General features: G+C 47.4%; 1 protein-coding gene across 4 annotated transcripts in view; it reads right to left on the reverse strand.

The window, feature by feature from the left end:
- Positions 1–17,290, reverse strand: part of MYO10 (myosin X) — a 106,877-nt gene that overhangs the window by 55,779 nt on the left and 33,808 nt on the right. The window contains exon 1 of one of the 4 annotated variants that reach the window (XM_089312648.1): positions 12,664–12,732. The exons of 2 other annotated variants lie outside the window; for them this stretch is intronic. The gene's annotated coding sequence lies outside the window, so the exon portion shown is untranslated. Of the gene's footprint in view, positions 1–9,087; positions 9,109–12,663; positions 12,733–17,290 lie in introns of those variants that run through there. One more of the 4 variants, XM_089312649.1, reaches the window with a different exon arrangement.

Here is a 17,290-nt window from a genome sequence, read left to right on the forward strand (position 1 = left end):
CAGCTTCTTTCTTCCATTCTTTTTTCTTTCCGGTTTCCTGCCTCTCACACCCCCTGCACCTGCTGCTGAGACTTCCCTACCCGCCTCACAATGGCCCTGTGCTTAGGACGCTGCCCACCGCTGGGCTCCCTTCTCCCTTGTCTTGCACTCTGGCTGCAAACTCCCTCACTCTGATCCTTCTGGGCAGGGCTTTCTCAGAGACCCTGGGGCAGGTGGGTCCCAGTCTCCTCATCTCACAGTCCAACTCCCTCTGGAGATAAGGCACCTGTGGTTTTGGCATCTGCCATCTGTGTGGGAAGAGAGAAAGCACTGTGTTCCTACAAACAGGGAACCCCAGCATCGCAGAAAGGGGAGCTGGCATTGCTCTTCAATGCTGAAAGGAAAGCTATGGTCTCCTTCCCCAGTTAAAATGAAACCAAAAATAATGGGACCACATATTTAAATATGGATTACCATGGACCAGGAATTTTCATTAACTTAATCGAATCTCAGAGACCTCTTTTAAGGCCAACTGGAAAGATGGATGTTCTATTAAATCTGTGAAGCCACTGATACGAGAGGACTGTTTGCCAGTGAGCACCTGGACCTATGCCCAGGTTCTGTGCTTTTCTTTCCTGTAGCAAAACCCCACCTGAAACAAGAGTCAGTACACAATCAGGCAGACCCCAAAAGTGAAAACAAGCATTTAGGAATCTGTACTGCCTCCCTCATTTTTATCATAGTCCACAACAAACTGGCAATATAAAGCCAAAACTCTGCTTTTTTGTAAGTTTATAATGCAGTTTCAGACGCATTATTCTAGAAGGTACTGATGTTAACTTTAAGGAATGTTTGTATTACAATATTATTAACTCTGCATAAATCACTGGACTTCTTTCTTTTTTTCTACTTATTATTTTTTATTTGACAGGCAGACAGAGAGAGCTCCTGCCTGCTGATCCACTCCCCAAATGTCTGCAATGGCCAGGGTTGGGTTGGACCAAAGCAAGGAATCAGGAATTCAATCCAGGACTCCCACATGGATGGCAGGGACCCAACTGCTTGTCTATCAGCTGCTGCCTTCCAGGGCTTACAAAAGCTGAACTAAGGAGTAGAGATGGGACTTTAACTCAGGCACTCTGATATGAGATGTGGGCATCTTGATTGCTAAGCCAAATGTGTGCCCCAGAACTTTTTTCTGTATTGTTTAACATCAAATCTTGCTTGAAGGATAAGGAAATTGTATTTGTTTAAATCCTTCCTCAAAACTGTCCTGAGCATAAAACGTCTATTCAGAAAAGCAGTCCCTACTGAAAGCTTTCCAAATGGTACACAAGACAAAATGCAAACAGGTGTGGATTTTTATCTTTCCACCTTATCCTCCACTCTTCATCTATATGTTCATTCTCCAGTAGGCTCTGCCAGCCACCCCTGGTTAAAGGAACCAACTATATTCAGGCAGCTCTCCTGGGGATGGTATCATTCCATCTCACCTTGAGAACACATTCACCTTGCCTAGGCATTCACTACCCTAGCTTCCTGTAGAGCAGGGCTCAGCCACAGCAGGACCAGCATGGTGTGGGGCAAACCTGCAGCCTGGCTCCTCGGAAGCATTTTCATTCCGAATAAAAGGAGGAGAGTGCTCTGGGCTCAGCCCCAATGCTTTTGAAGATTAATGTTTATTTGATGAGGACAAGCTCTTCAGAGATACATCCCATGGGCAAAAGAGATATTCAAACAAAAATGTGTGGAAGAAAACTGAGTGACAAAGTTGTATGAGGATGTGAGGGCTGCTATCTCCCAGCTGTTTTGCAATCCTAAAGAAAAACCAAGAGACTCCCAGATGCCCTTGATGCAAAACCCCAACCCTGTGGAGCCTCCAAAACAAATACTTCTTATTAAATGCAATACGTATACACGTGAATTAGCTACAATGCTGTTGGTGGAGTACCCAGAGGCAGATGGCAGCAGGTGACATCCCTGGTACAGTCTGGATGGAAGCGGGCTCCTTAGGAAGGGAGGAGCTACCCCTGGGAAAGAGGGATCCGCTGAGGAAGGAGTTTGCTTTTAGTAAGACCATGGTCTCTGAAGATTCTTTGAAGTTGGTGTATGCTTTAAAACTCCATTGCAATTAACATTGCGAGCCTCAAAAAGGCCCAGAAAGCAAATCAGTGTGGGGCAGGGGAGGAAGTACCCACATGAGTAGGTGCAGGACACCAAAGCTAGGAGGATATCACAGGGTAGGGGTTGAGTGCAAACCCAGCTCAGACCAGTCTGATGCAGAAGAAGCAGGGACCCCAGGCATGCCAAGGGTCATGAGGCAGGGTCTTCCTCTACAGCAGGCATTTGCCCAGGCAACCTGGGATGGCGAGGGGTCTTGGGAATGTGGCATTGAAAATGCAGTGAGCACCCGAGAAAGGGAGAAAAACGGAGGGAAGCTAACTGTGGAGGGGGCGGCTGGGGCAGCTAACACAGAGCCCCCAGTGCTTTGGGGGAATCACCCGGTGAGGTTATGTGCCAGCACAGGATGGCTGATGTTAGGCTTAGAGCAGGGGTTGTGCAGAGCGAGGAGGTAGCCTCTGAGGCTGGCGCCACGTGTGGATTAGAATCAATCAGGGCACGTCTCCTGCTACTGCCCTTCCACCCTTTCAGAACGAGACACACAGGAGTGCATGGGCATCATCTGGGACAAGGCTGGCAGCCTGCAGGGTTGTGGCGTTTTACAGAGGTCACAGCTGATGGCTGGTGGCTGCCCTGGCCCTGCCCCTCCATTCCCGCAACCTGCACTGCTGGTCTATGCCTGTGTTCACTGGTGACCACACCAAGCTGAACAAGAGTGATTTGAGCACTCACATTCTTATGTGCATACTATGCTGCAATTAGGGGAAAAAAATTAAGGCTCACCAATGAACCAAGCAAGGTGAGTCAATGAGGAACTTGGAACTTCTAAAGGGAGTTTAAGGGGACTGGGGTCCACAGGTTTGAAATGGAACAAGTTCATGCTCACGCTGAAGGATGAAAGGAAGGGCCGCAGAAGCAAAGCTTAAATTTGAACAAGTCACACAAATTTAAAATTAGGGGTTACTGAATCAAGATGTTAAAAACACTGTGCAAGTCAATTAAAATATGTTGAAAGAGACTCTCGGAAAAGCCCAGAGAAAGAGGAGAGGAGAAAGTGAGTGGGCAAAGGAGGGAAACGGAAGGAAAGACTAATGATTTGTTCCAAATCAGACCAAAAGCCCTGGTGAAGATGATGAAGGTTCAACCCTTCGCAGAAATCCCAGCTGTCAATCCTGTTTCGGGCAGGATCTGCTGCGCTGTATCTCATGGAGCAAGCGCAGCGTTTCATCTCACTAAAACTAAACCTCAGCTGAGCTGTGTTCCTCACTGTTCTACTTGTCTGTCCACCCTGTCAAACAGGTCACAGTCCTCTATTCAGAACTGCTCAGAAAAATCATGCTGAGAAATACAAATTAGGAGGGCAGCTGCTCCTCTCCGAAGATGTTGGCAAGGAGGCCCGAATCACTCATTGAAATGCTAAGGGAGCTGTGAAACTCACTGAGTCACTTACGCAGTCCCTATGGCGACGCCCCTGCTCCCTGCACAGGGGGTGCTGTGCGGGAGAAAGGCAGGCAGGAACTGAGGTGTGAGAGGTGGGGGACCTGCACCTGCAGCTGTCCCACAGCGTCCTAAGACAGGAAGGAAGATTTGTCACCCTGGGACCTGGGGTGTTTAGCCAGGCGGACTGTAAGACCTAACACCAAATTGACTGACTGGCAAAGATAAAAAAGAGGGGGATGAGCGCCGTAGTCCTTGCTTCAAGGGGGTTGCAGAACAGCAACAAGCACCACCTCAGTTCCCGGCAGCACGGATGTTATTCACCGCACTTAGTTTTTAAATAAATGTTTTTTAAGTTTGGATATAGAGAAAAAGAAATAGATAATGCAGAGAAATAAATAAAGCCTCGAACTAGGTTTGAGGAATCTGAGCTGTCATAGAAAGTATGAAAACAGCAATTCAGAAAAGCTGGAGCGGAACACCAGCTCACAAACAGACATCATGTATCAGATGGAGTGTGGTATCATCAGATCCGTGTCGGAGCTGGAAGAGGCTGGAGACCCCCGCCCCGTCCCATCGCACCACAGACACAGGGAGAAACAGGGAGGAAGGACCCCTCCACGTTACATGAAAACACACAGGAAGGCTTCAAAAACTCACAGAACAAAGAAGCAAAAAGATAACGCAAATTTCCCATGAACTTTCCGAAGCCTTGCCTACAGTTAAGAAGAGAGTTCCTTTTTTGATGACAGATATTTAGCTGATTTATGATTATTCATGAGTAAATACTGAGTTACCAGAAAGAAAGAAAACAAAGACAAATGGAGAATTTGACCTGCAAACTGCCCCCACGCTCTCTGCTCTAAGTGGTAACGCATTGGCAATTCCTTGGCAAATTCTACTTTCCAAAAGGAACCGGGGCCCGGTGGGAAGAGATCCCAGGGATCTCAGTGTCCTAGGAGCCCTTGCTCTTGCTTAGTCATGTATTAAAGGGGTTGCCTGTAATTCATAACGGGAAATTAGCCAGCCGGAGAGCACAGCCAGTATCTGTTAAGTATAAATTAGAAACTCCACGGCATATTGCACCGAGCAGCTGGGAGTTGCTAGGAGACAGGAGGTCAGGTTATTCCCATCTTTAGGGCTCCTGCCAGACTCAGTGCCACAAGCACACAGTGAATCTAGGCTGCGGCCTGGATGGCCCCTCCCAGCCTCAGAGCCAGGGGTGCATGCATGAGGCTTGCAGCACCCTGGCATCTTCCTGAGAACGAGTGTGGAACAGAACTCTAAGTGGAAGACTCCTTCTGCCTCGAAAATCGAAGGGAGAGAGAGGGGGCACTTGCTTCTCATCCTGAGACACAGGAAACAGAAGACTGTATGGGGACTGCTGGTCCCCCGCCCCAATCTGTCCTTAGAATAACCTAATGCGTCCACGTTCTTTACTCACTTCACCTCCCCTTCCTCCGATTTTTAAGGAACAGTTTTTAGGGTGCAAACTTTCTTTCTACAAACTCATCTTTTCCTGCATGTACCCAAAATAAAGGCACATCCTTCACAAACTTCACTTGGGGATGTACCCTTCAGTAAATGAGTTCAGATTAGAAATCCTGAGAGGAAACAAACCCCTGTTGCTGTTCTAGCCCTAGTCAGCATCAAATTCTCTACCAAAGCTCCTTGGCACTTGTTTCCTTTGTGATGCATACAGCAACCATCACATATTAGCCACCAAGACCACCAGTGCTGACTGGGTGCCAGAGTCCGAGTGAGAAGTTTTACAGACATGCTGACAGTTAGTCCTTGTATCCATTTGGCCTAGTGGCCCAGATTGGAGTGCCTGGGTTTGAGTCTCAGCTCCACTCCTGATTCCAGCTTCCTGCTAATGTGCATTCTGGGAAGGGGGTAGTGATGTCTCAAGTACTTGGGTCCCCACCACCCATGTGGGAGATCGGGATGGAGTTACAGCTCCTGGATTGGGCCTGGCCCAGACCTGGCGAGATTGCTTTCTCTTTCTCTCTCTCTCTCTCTCTCTCTTTCCTCTCCCTCCCCCCTTCACTTTTTCAAATAAATAAAATAAAAATAAACTGTTTTAAATGGGTGACTTCACGCAGAGCATGTGACGATCCCAGGGTGGCCAGGAAGCAGGGAAACTCGGGCCCTAAAACCAACTCTGTCACAGAGCAGCCTTCCAAGGGCACATCCCCAGTGGCAGAAGGACCTTCCCAAGGCCCGCCTACTAAACCCCATAAGCGGCTTCAGCCTCTACCCTCTCAGCACCATCAATTTATGACTTTGTGGTTTAAACATTTGCGTGAGTTTGGGAGCCAAATCGTGTTCAAACTACACAGCAGTCACTAATCACTGCACTCCAGAAACATTTAAAGAGTAACTTGCTTTATCAATCTGTTAACGATTTATTGTCTAAAGACAGTTGCTTTATTCACTGGGCAAACAGCAGCAAAATCAACTTGTTCTTTGGGAATTATGAAAGCTGTGGGCCATCAGCCCTGGAATAAGTGGAAAACAGGCCCAGGTTAATGAATTACTAGGGGTGTAAGTATAGGATAGAGCTTTAATTCTGTGAATTACAAGTCAAAACCATGAGAGCAGGCCACAGTGGTGACCTGTGGATGACATCTCACATGCTGGTGAAGTCTCCCAGGTCTCTCTGCATTTTTACCCAACAACGTTTGGGCTTCATGAACTATGATATGAGATTTATGGGGACAGAAATGACTTACACGTCACCCGGTCATCTCTTCATTCCTTCCTTTACTTTTGCACCCAGCCTCTCAATATATGGAGTCTAGGAGCCGGCGTTGTGGTGTAGCAGGTAAAACCCCCACCTGCAATGCTGGCATCCCACATGGGTGCCAGTTGGTGTCCTGGCTGTTCCACTTCTGATCCAGTTGCCTGCTTTTGGCCTGGGAAAAGCAGCAGAAGATGGCCCAGCTTCCTGGGCCCCTGCTACCCACATGGGAGACTATGATGATACTCCTGGCTTTGGGCTTTGGCCTGGCCCAGCACTGGCCATTGGAGCCATCTGGGACCCAGCAGATGGAAGATCTTTCTTTCTATCTCTCCTTCTCTGTAACTCTGACTCTCAAAATAAATAAATCATATTTTAAAAAAATATGGAGCCTTTACTCATCCATTCCCATAGATGAGTGTCCCCTCTAGGTCCTGCATTCCTGGGCAGCTTCTAGTTCTCAACCAGCCAGTAGAGCACAATCTTTTGTTTTTCAAAAACAGATTTACTTATTTATTTAAAAGGCATGGTCACAGAGAGAGGGAGAAAGAGAAACAGAGATCCTCCATCGCTGGTTTACTCCCTAGGTCGTTGAGGCTGGGTCAGGCCGAAGCCAAGAGTCTGAAACTGCATTCAGGTCTCCCACGTGGGTGGCAGGGGCCTAAGGACTTGGGACACCCTCCACTTCCTTCCCAGGCACATTAGCAAGGAGCTGGATTGAAAGTGGAGCTGCAGGGACATGAACCTGAGCCCATATGGGATGCCGGTATTGTAGGTGGTGGCTGTAATCGCTATGCCACAATGCTGGACCCTTACAATCTGTGTTTTAGGTATGCGACTGCATGAAAGCATTCACCAAAATGACCAGGACAAAGAACAAAAAAACCTGTGCACCCAGGCCAGTAGCTGAAGGCTCATTATATTCCAAGCTGCCTTCTAAGTCATTTCAATACTTTATAGCAACGTGTTGCAACAAGCAGAGTGGCTGCATTATGAACAGGCCAGGTGAGTAATGGAGAACAAGTGGCAATTGTGTTGTAGTTAACTTTTTTAAATTGAGCATGAGAAGGGAAGGCTTTAACTCTAAATGCTGGCAGAGCCCTGAGCTTGTGTCAACCAAGAAATGTGTCTAGCACGCCCCAGATAGTACCAGCAACTGAGTCAAAGTGGCCCGTTTGCTGATGCAACAGGGCTGCAAGCAATGGCTGGGTTAAGAGATGTTCAGTTACACAGAGTTTTACATCTTTTCCACCTTTCGCTTCCTTCGAGAGCTGGCCCTGACTACTGACAGGCTGGATGAGAGCCCTGGAAATCAAAGTGGGATGACCAGGTCCAACCTGTCCTTCCACCTCCACAGAGGACCTCATTTCCCTAATTTGCAAGGTGCCTTTGATTAAAAGCCTGCAAGGGCTGCAAGTGTGTGCACCTGTGGTCCAATGTAAACCGCCCAGCCCAAGCTTTACTGGAATCGATGTCATGCAATCAGTGGATCAAATATGCAGGCCAGCATTTCAGAGTCAATGCCAAAGAAAGGACAAAAAAAGAGGAAAGAAAAAAGAAAAGGTTGGCTGGCAATTTGTCAAGCCATAATTAACATAGTAGGGATGCCTATTTTGTTTGGCTGAGATAATCCCAGGGGATATGCTCCTTAAGCTTTGGACCCAGCAAAATTTGTCTTGGTCCTCTACTTACTATGTAATAACCTTCGTTAAACTTATGTTGTCCCATAAGAAAACAATATCAGGGTATGCCTAAAAGATTTCGTATTTAAATCATGCTTATCAGATTAAAAGCTGAAATCTCAGTTACCAAAATTGACCATGCATATACATACCCCATTTTCCTGATTATCTAGAGATCTTTTCAAAGCACTCACTCACTACCTGCTCTCTGAAAGATGTGTTTACCACCGAATTTTGCACCACTATAAACATGGGAGATAGGGGAAAGTATTCTACTATGTTTAACAATGCCACTTTAATTTCACAGAGGCAAACTTTGAGCATATCATAATATAATTCTAAGGCTAAACGGCCTTTCCTTTTACTGAAATGCTGACAAATGAAGCATCGGGAACACTTTGATGAGCCGCTTTATCCTTCTGGAGTGGCAGAAACTAGGGCAGCCATTCTTCTGAGAAAGTAGAGCGCAGGACAGCCACACCACGGACGCCCGGGGTCCTGCTGCCCTTCCCCGCCATTTTCAACTCTTTAACACCACTTATGATGGAAGGGATCGACTGAGGTACTTAACTCATGGACTCAGTCCATCTGGAAAGTGTTCAGTGATACACTATTTTCTGGATTCACCATATGCTTTCTGATAAAACACAAAGTTAAAAGTGAAAGCTGTATAAATAACTAATGTGCATGCTGATGCTCTTTTCAATAAGAGCCACTAAAAAAATAAGAATAAAAACCAACACATAATCAGCACGGGCACTTCAACTCGGGACATTTTGGAAATTAGACATTTTGGGGCTGGGGCTGGTACTGGCATCCAACAGTGTTCTGGTAAGCATCCTACAACGCACAGGACACAGCCCAATAACAACTGTCCAGTCTAAAATGTCAGTCGTGCCCTTGGTGAGAAACCCTGCCTTCACCAGGCAAATAAGAAAATGGTTCTGTCTGAGAAGTGGTGGCAGCAGTAGGGAAAGGAGGGGCAATGAAGTGATGGACATACCTGACAGGTGAAACGGACCAACACAGAGCCAGGAAATCTAGACAAGTAGGGTAGAAAAAGCAGGTTCCCAAATCAAGGCAGCCAGAGCTTAAGGGAAGAGTTTCACCGTGAGAGGTACTTACCCGACCGGAGCAGAGTGCAGAACGTGAGAAGTGCGCCCTTGTGTAGGAGCCAGGCGGGCGAGGAGGTGAGGGCAGTGCCTGAGGCCATGCCTACCTCCAGAGGAACCAGTCAGGAGCACGGTGTGGGGGTGGGGAGGCTTGGTCCCAGAGGTGCCCGGAAGGAGGGGTGGCTAGTGGAGTCCCGGCCCTGGGAGAGGGGCGGGGAGGAGGAGGGCAGGGCAAGGAGAGACTGCAGCCTCAAGACAGTCATGGATAGAAGCCCGGTCAGGTTCCTATTCACTCCCCTTTCCTCTCCCCTATTAATGTGTGTCTCAGAGTGTACATCTGTATTTAGAGAGTTAAGAAAAAGTTTAAAAACAGGATTAAACTTCCTCTCAGCAAAGACTGCAGCAGTCAGAAATTTCAAACAGCCACAGAGCTTGGGAAGTGTAATTAAATAGCAACACAAAAAGTAAAAGTAAAACCAACCAAACAAAAATCAATCCTCACACTGACAAAATTATCTCATTACTTTGTTTTACTTCTTTGTACTCCTGAGATTATCATGTTATTTTGAAATTGCATTTCACCTTTTGTAAATTTCTTGTTTATAGCTCTTTTCATTTTTCTTGATTTCAAGTCACTCTTTATATATAAAGGCCACACAACCCTCATTATGTACACTACAAAATCTCCCCTGTTTGTTGCTAGCCTCAGGGAAGGGCCATTTGCCTTATGTGCATGCATATACCAAAGTCTTGACAAGGTTCATTCTCTGACTTAGCAAATAAAATTAAAAGTTACTATAAAGAAACAGCATCTGTACATATGAATAATATAGTAGCATTTCTAAATGAGTAATAGAAAATTTGACTTTAAAGCATAGCCATTGACAGAATTCTATAGCCGTGAAAGCAAGCATAGGACTATTTCAAGATAAGTTGAAAAAAAGTAAGTGCCAAAATTAAGAAACACTATGATGTTTATTTGGGGGGGGGGGGGCGACATGGCAGTGCAGCAGGTTCAGATGCTGCTTGCAACACCTGCATCCCATTTCAGTGCCAGTGCAAGACCCGGCTTCACCACTTCCAATCCAGCTCCCTGCTGGATTGCCTGGGAAAGCAGCAGAAGATGGCCCAAGTGCTTGGGTGCCTGCCACCCATGTTGGAGATCGGGATGGAGTTCCTAGCTCCTGGCTTCAAGCTGGCCTAGATCAACCTGTTGTGGCCATATGGGAAGTCAAACAACAGGTACAAGTCCCCCCCCCCCGCCCCCCCCTTCCTTACCTCCTACCTCCAGCTGCTCTGCCTTTCAAGAAATAACTAAATAAATCATTTTTAAAAATGTGCGAGTGGTGTGTGTATATACATTATAAAATGTAAAGAAGACTGTCTCTGGGTGAGGATATTGTGATTAGTAGTGATTTTTTAAAATATTTCATGTATTTTCAAAATGCTTTATAATCAATTATCTTGGCTTCATATTGGGGAGGGGTGGAGGCGAAAGCCAGTTGGCCATCGTGATGATATTTTCATCCTTGTCACTATTCTTTCGAGAATGTTTTCTAGTATCAAGGAAGGGTTGGTGTGAGAAAGGAACATGGAAACTAGACCCAGGGTGGGAGTGCAGTTCAGAGAAAACCTGGCAGACCCAAGAGTGCAGAATTCTGGGGTTAGCCTGCAATCCCCACCCCAGACACCATTCTCTGGTTTCTAGCCTCAAACCCAGCCCTATGCTCCAAAGTCATCCAGGGGGCTGGACAGCTGCTGGGGATCTGGGAAGGGGTTCTTTGTACAGCTGCTGGGTGAGCAGCCTGAATTTTAGATCAAAGTCACTAACAGGAATCACTAGTTGAGGGGCTGCCTGGGGAACTGCTAATGCAGGGTTACCCCTGCTAGGGGACAAAAACAATCTGTCTGCAAGTGCTAGACGGACAGCTGGTGCTGGGAGGGGCTCAGACACGGCAGTGGGGCTACTACTCTGATTGGTGGAACCAGAGTGGAAACGCAGAGTTGGAGGGTCACCCTGGGGCCCCCCCACCCCCTCCAAGGACCCAGTGTCGGCAGCTGGCACCTCCCAGGTGGGAAGAAAGCAGGGCAGACTGGGGTCGCTCTAATTGCATCATCGTCCCACACGTATCCTTTAACAGCCACGGCTTTTGTCTGAAAGAGGAAAGTTTGGGTGTTTCTGGGTCCTGCCACTGGAGCCTTAGTTCTGCAGCTGGTGGGGGAGGTCCGCATATTTAAACCAAACAAAGCCGGCACCGCGGCTCACTAGGCTAATCCTCCGCCTTGGGGCGCCGGCACACAGGGTTCTAGTCCCGGTCGGGGCGCCGGTTCTGTCCCGGTTGCCCCTCTTCCAGGCCAGCTCTCTGCTATGGCCCGGGAGTGCAGTGGAGGATGGCCCAAGTACTTGGGCCCTGCACCCCGTGGGAGACCAGGAGAAGCACCTGGCTCCTGGCTTCGGATCAGCGTGGTGCGCCGGCCGCAGCACGCCAGCCACGGCGGCCATTGGAGGGTGAACCAACGGCAAAAGGAAGACCTTTCTCTCTGTCTCTCTCTCTCACTGTCCACTCTGCCTGTCAAAATAAACAAACAAACAAACAAACCAAACAGGAAGGGTCAGAAAACCTTGTCCTGTCCTCAGGAGCACAGCCACCTTCCTTTATCAGATCCATTACTTTTAAAAAGAGATGCCCAAACCAAGCATTCCAATATTTGGTTTCCACTTAGCCACCTTATGTTTCAACAAAAGCCTGCTCAGTCCAGCCACATTATTATTCATTTCTTTTTAAAAGTAAGTCAATTTAATATGAAAGGCCACCTTCAGGCTGAAAACACAGACACCCTTCAAGGCCAAGTTTAGCAACTGAATAGACACCCCCCTCCCCTCACTGCAATTCCTGTGAATCCTCTGTCTGCCAGGCAGAGATTAGCATTTCAGGCGCTTTTCTTTAGCTCTTCCTAGGGGGACCTCTCCTTTGGGGAATAAGAGAATCCCAACCAAGTGTGCCTCCTCAGGTTTCTCCAGACTGATTGCAAAATTCCCACATGGGTGTGCTTATGTGAAACAAGCACATAATATTCAACAGATGGCCACTCAACTCCTACGCATTTCCATACTAGTGTACAAACCAGTTCACAATGCCATCTACAAAGAGATTATTCTTGAGCAAATTTTTTTTTAAAAGTTCCTATAAAACACAAAGCAGAGAAAAGCTGTATGAGTACAGTGTACAAGCTTTGAAAGAGGTAATCTGAGATAAGAAATCCAAATAAAAGACAGCACGCCACTCATTTCCGCTTTCAACTTACTATGACAAATTCTTTCATAGGAAGGCAAATGCTATATCAGAAACACACAGCCTTGTCAATGCCTTATATGATGAGTGGACCCCCTTCCTCATTTTCAGGAAGCATTAGTAGTTCATCCTCGCACACACACGTTGAGCTCAGAATCAGCACTCACCCATTTGCTACAAACTAAAAACTGGGTGCTCGGAGAAACAGCACGCTCTGCTCAGCTCTGGTGTGTTCTCTGCAGAATTTTAAACTTGTACAACCACTGCAAGGCACACAAACGAGACAAAAACCGTACCTTGGGTTTCTTTTCCCCCTTCACTTTTTGTCCACCGTAAATGGCTGCATCTTTAGCAGTCCGCGCTAGGAGCTTCTAAGCTGACAGACACAAAAACGGGCTTTCTTTGGCTTGCTGGTGTTCCCGGCCTTTTATGTGGTGTCTTGGGCTGTGCCTGCTTAATTCATTCCTGATTCTACTCAAAGGAAGGCCAGCCTGGCGTGGTAATTGCTGAGGATACTTTTGACTGCAGGAGCAAACTAACTAACTTGCATGCACCAACAGACACATAAATACATTTGAAGGCCCAAAGATTCTTGATTTTTAAAGATGATCTACTTTTTTTTTTTTAATAATGCTCCAGGGCCAAATTGAGCAACTTAGTTGTGGCCTTTGAAAATCCATCCTGGGAACAGCACTCTTCAATTTTGCTGAGCCTCATCTATGGCTTTTTTCCTGGTCTTTCAGGCAGCACGGCTGAATGGTTACTGTGACAACCTGGTAAACAGGACTGAAGTGACCACGGAGGGGTGTGCTGTGATTGCTCCCTCTCTGGGGAAGAGTGGTTGCCTCCATGTTTCCTTGACTAACAGTTCATCAAAAGGTAAAACTGCCCTTTTGCAGGTCTCCTGCGTGAGATATTTTCCAGAGTGGAAAGAAGAGGCTGCAACGTGTGCTGCACGTGCACAGGTGCACGGGTGCAGGAGAGTGCCAAAGCCCAGGACAGGAAGGATGAGCGCAGGTCAGTGCTGCATGGGCACTGTCCAATAAGACTGCAAGGGGATGGGACCAACCCTAAGGCTGTGAGATTCACTGCAGTGAAGAGCTGGCTACGTGGACAACTCTACAGAGTCCACTGTATAAAACTGTCTTGGGCCAAGCAGACCTGAAACCAACTAGGGTTTACAGGTCACTGGTTATCAACTGAGAGTCTTGGGCAAGTCTGGTGTTGTGGTGCAGTAGATTCAGCCGCCACCTGCAACACCAGCATCCCATGTCAGTGCTGGTTGGTGTTGGGCTCTTCCACTTGGATTCAGCTCCCTGCTAATGAGCTTGGGAAAGCAGCTGAAGGTGGCCCAAATGCTTGGACCCCTGTGACCCACAAGGGAGACCCAGAGGAAGCTCCTAGCTCCTAGCTCTGGCCATTGCAGTCATTTGAAGAGTGAAATCAGGAGACAGAAGAGTTCTCTCTGTCTCTCCCTCTTTCTCTGTAACTGTGCCTTTCAAATAAACAAATACATCTTTAAAAAAAAATTTTCTAAAACAATAGTCTATTAATTTTTTTCCCATCTGAAAGGCAGACATATACACACAGTGATCTTTCATTCATTCTTTCTTTTTTTTTTTGACAGGCAGAGTGGACAGAGAGAGAGAGAGAGAGAGAAAGGTCTTCCTTTTCCGTTGGTTCACCCCCCAATGGTTGCTGCGGCCGGCGCACCCCGCTGATCCGAAGCCAGGAGCCAGGTGTTTCTCCTGGTCTCCCACGCGGGTGCAGGGCCCAAGGACTTGGGCCATCCTCTACTGCACTCCCAGGCCACAGCAGAGAGCTGGCCTGGAAGAGGAGCAACCAGGACAGAATCTGGTGCCCCGATTGGGACTAGAACCCGGTGTGCCGGCGCCAGAGGTGGAGGATTAGCCTATTGAGCCGCGGCGCTGGCCAAATACTCGCAGTTTTTGAAGTTTGGCCTGCTTGAAAATACTTGAGCCACCAGAATACTTAAGAAATTACATCTTTTCATGTTTGTATTTCCATGCTGAGATTTGGTTATATCTAATTGCTTTGGTTTCTGCTTTTTTTTTTTTTTTTTTTTTTTTTGACAGGCAGAGTGGACAGTGAGAGAGAGAGACAGAGAGAAAGGTCTTCCTTTGCTGTTTATTCACCCTCCAATGGCCGCCATGGCCTGTGCGCTGTGGCCGGCACACTGCGGCTGGCGCACCGCGCCTATCCGAAGGCAGGAGCCAGGAGCCAGGGGCTTCTCCTGGTCTCCCATGTGGGTGCAGGGCCCAAGCACATCCTCCACTGCCTTCCCCGGGCCACAGCAGAGAGCTGGCCTGGAAGAGGAGCAACCAGGACAGAATCCGGTGCCCCGACCGGGACTAGAACCCGGGGTGCCGGCGCTAAGGATTAGCTTAGTGAGCTGGGGCGCTGGCCTCAGTGTTCTTTCATCTGATGGTTCACTCCCCAAATGCCTGCAATAGCAAGGGGTGGGCCAGGCCAAAGTCCAGAACTCCATCTGGGCCTCTTCAATGGGTATCAGAGATCCAAATACGTGGGCCACCATCTGCTGCCTCCAAGGCTATGCATTAATAGGATGCTGGATCAGAAGCAGAGCAGCGGGACTCAAGCAGGCACTCTAATATGGGATGCAAGGGTTGCAAATGGCAAGTATTGTGCCAAAACTTAGCCACTATTAATTTTTTAAAATATTTATTTATTTGCTTAAAAGGCAGAGTTACAGAGAGAGGGAAGGAGACCCACAGAGAGAGATCTTCCATCTGCTGGCTCATTCCCCAAATGGCCACAACAGCAGGGGCTGGGCCAGGCCAAAGCCAGGAGCTACTGCTGGATCTCCCACGCGGGTGTAAGGGCCCAAGGACTTAGGCCATCTTCTGCTGCTTTCCCAGGCACATTAGCAGGGAGCTGGATCAGAAGACGAGTAGCTGGGACTTGAACCGGTGCCCATATAGTATCCTGGTACTGCAGATGGCGACTTAACATGCTGTGCCACAGTGCTGGCTCCCACTATTAATTTTAAGAATTAGGGTCAACATTGTGGTGCAGCAGGTTAGGCCATTACCTGCAACGTCAGCATCCCTTCTGGTTGCTCTAGTTCTGAGCTGCTCTGATTCTGAGTTTTGGCATAGCCCAGCCTAGACTGTTGTGCCCATCTGGGGAGTTAACTGACAGAAGATCTTTCCCTCTGTAACTGCATTTCAAATAAATGGATACATCTATAAATAAAAGAACTGATATAGGTATGTTTATTCTGTAACAATAACAAAGACAAAAAAGATGGGGAGAGTATCACCAGCCGGCCAGGTGCAGGAGCCCAGGAGGCAATGGGAGGAAACAGAAACAAGTCACAGGGGCACATGTTGGGCTTCTCTCTCACCTCCATTATTTCATGCAATAATATGTACATGACTTCATTTAATACTCATACTGGAGGTACTGTCAGTACACATGCTTCAAAGACAGGGGAATAATCCCCAGGTCATACAACAGCCTTGAGGTGGTACAGCATCATATACTGACATTTGAATGAAAATTCTGGAATAGAGGCAGGTGTTATGGTGCAGCAGATTGGGCCACCACTCGGGAAAGCCATGTACCATTATCAAGCTGCGGATTTGAGACCCACATACTTGACTTCTGATCCGGCTCTCTGCTACTGTGCCTGGGAGGCAATGGATGACGGCTCAAGTCCTTGGGTCCCTGCTATCCACATGGGAGACCCAGGATGGAATTCCTGGATCCTGGCTTCCCACCTGGCCCAGCTCTGGCTGTTGTGGGCATTTCAGGAGAGTGAACAGCAAATGGAGGCGCTCTCTCTCTCTCTCTCTTTCACTCTGCCTTTCAAGTAGATTAAAACAAAGAAAAAAGAAAATTTTGATAAATTACACTGAGGTGGCTGCCTACTGGAGGAAAAAATATATTTTCATGAGGACATTATTAATATTTGACATACTCACTGAAATGAGTATTTGACATTTGATTTCAACCCCAAATGGATGAAGACCAGTGAGTGAAAGATGTGAAAATGCAGCTACCATTCAGTACAGATAAAACCTTTCCCATAAACAGTAAGGCCCTAAAAAAGAAAAAGCAACAAGCTGCCTCAGGTGTAGTCAGGAGTGAATTTTCCCTCTCCAAGGGTTACTTAGCAACAAAGAGGATGATCCCTTTGTGTGACATTGAAAGGGGATAAACTGGATGCATTTCATTGGCTCTTAAAGTAAATATGTTCCCATCTGGATAGGTCCGCAATTGCGATGTGCCTAAGACTCACTGTGGTCCAAGGAGCCATCTCCACACAACCTGATGCCTGCATGCAGGCCAATTTCATCACTGCTTTCCCTACCGTCTGCGCAAATTATGGACACTATGCGAAGTACTTCGTCTGTCTGTCCTGTCCCTGAGGTTACAACACTACACTTAACAGATCTGTCCCTGAGACAGAAAGTTACAGCATCTGCAGAAAGGCCTGGAAACAAAGTGACCAAGGGTGTATTTACGGTGGTGAAGGGTCTCAGTTTCACACTTTTTGTCAAATAACCAAGAGCTGTGTGATAAGAAACACTTTGGCCCAGAACAGCAGCTGCTGTGTGTGCTCCCCCAGTGACAGATACACAATGGTGATTTTACTCTACTGGAGTCAGACTCAGCAAAATAGGGCATCCTCCAAATGAAAGCTCTGTACTTCCAGGAAGTTATTCAAGATTTATTTATTTATTTATTTGAAAATCAGAGTGAAAGAGATTGATCTTCCATCTGCCAGTTCACTCCTCAAGTGACTGCATCCCAACAGCCAGCACTGGATCAGGATAAAGGAGCCCAGAACTCTATCTGGGCCTCCCACAAGGATGGCAAAGACCCAAATACCTGAGCCATCATCATCATCTACTGCATTTCCAAGTGCATTAAGCA

This window comes from Oryctolagus cuniculus, chromosome 14 (assembly GCF_051225735.1).
Source record: "Oryctolagus cuniculus isolate XC-2025 breed Fujian yellow rabbit chromosome 14, ASM5122573v1, whole genome shotgun sequence".
NCBI lineage: Eukaryota > Metazoa > Chordata > Mammalia > Lagomorpha > Leporidae > Oryctolagus > Oryctolagus cuniculus.